The following is a 606-nucleotide window of genomic DNA, read 5'->3' on the forward strand; positions in this document are numbered from 1 at the left end:
CGTATCAATCATAAGCTGAACAAAAAATATAAAAAGAAAATAAAAATTTGCCACTCTTCTGAACTGTTCAAATAAATTTTGGGGAACAAAATTCCACACAGTATACTTAGATGAAATGATCCGGTTATCTATAAATTTCTGAGGCGTATAAAGGCCATTCTGAGGAAATCTGTTGGCTATGTAAATTGTTCTTGTGTCACTTTGATGTGGTGGGTCAAAACCCAGCTGCTGCCGGACCCAGCGCCACATGCCCCCGCCATCGCTGACCGGGTCCCGCAGGACATGGGGAGCCATGGGGCTGCAGGTGGAGACGCACAAGCCAGAGGTGGGGAAGCCATTGAACCCCTCCGGCTGACGTGCCACTTGCTGCCACGTCACTCCCCACACCGGGTCCCCATCCTGCTGTGCTGCCCCGAGGTCCTACATGCAAGGTCTCGGCACCGCCTCCACCTGGAGCAGCTGAGTCTGCCTCCGCACCGGATTCACCTTCATTATTGACCATTGTCACCAGGAGCACCCCCGCCCAGCCCGGCGCCCCGGCTCCACCCGGGCCCGCCCCCACAGGATAGAAATTTTCTGAACGTGAGTTTGGAAAAGAATTTTCTG

The 606-nt window shown here is 53.1% G+C and overlaps 1 pseudogene; it reads right to left on the bottom strand.

The window, feature by feature from the left end:
- The window catches only part of LOC121150494, a 4,984-nt pseudogene extending 4,680 nt beyond the window's left edge, over window positions 1–304 (bottom strand).
- Window positions 305–606: the final 302 nt, after the last annotated feature.

This window comes from Ochotona curzoniae, unplaced genomic scaffold, assembly GCF_017591425.1.
Source record: "Ochotona curzoniae isolate NIBS_2020 unplaced genomic scaffold, NIBS_Ocur_1.0 contig_210, whole genome shotgun sequence".
Taxonomy (NCBI): Eukaryota; Metazoa; Chordata; class Mammalia; order Lagomorpha; family Ochotonidae; genus Ochotona; species Ochotona curzoniae.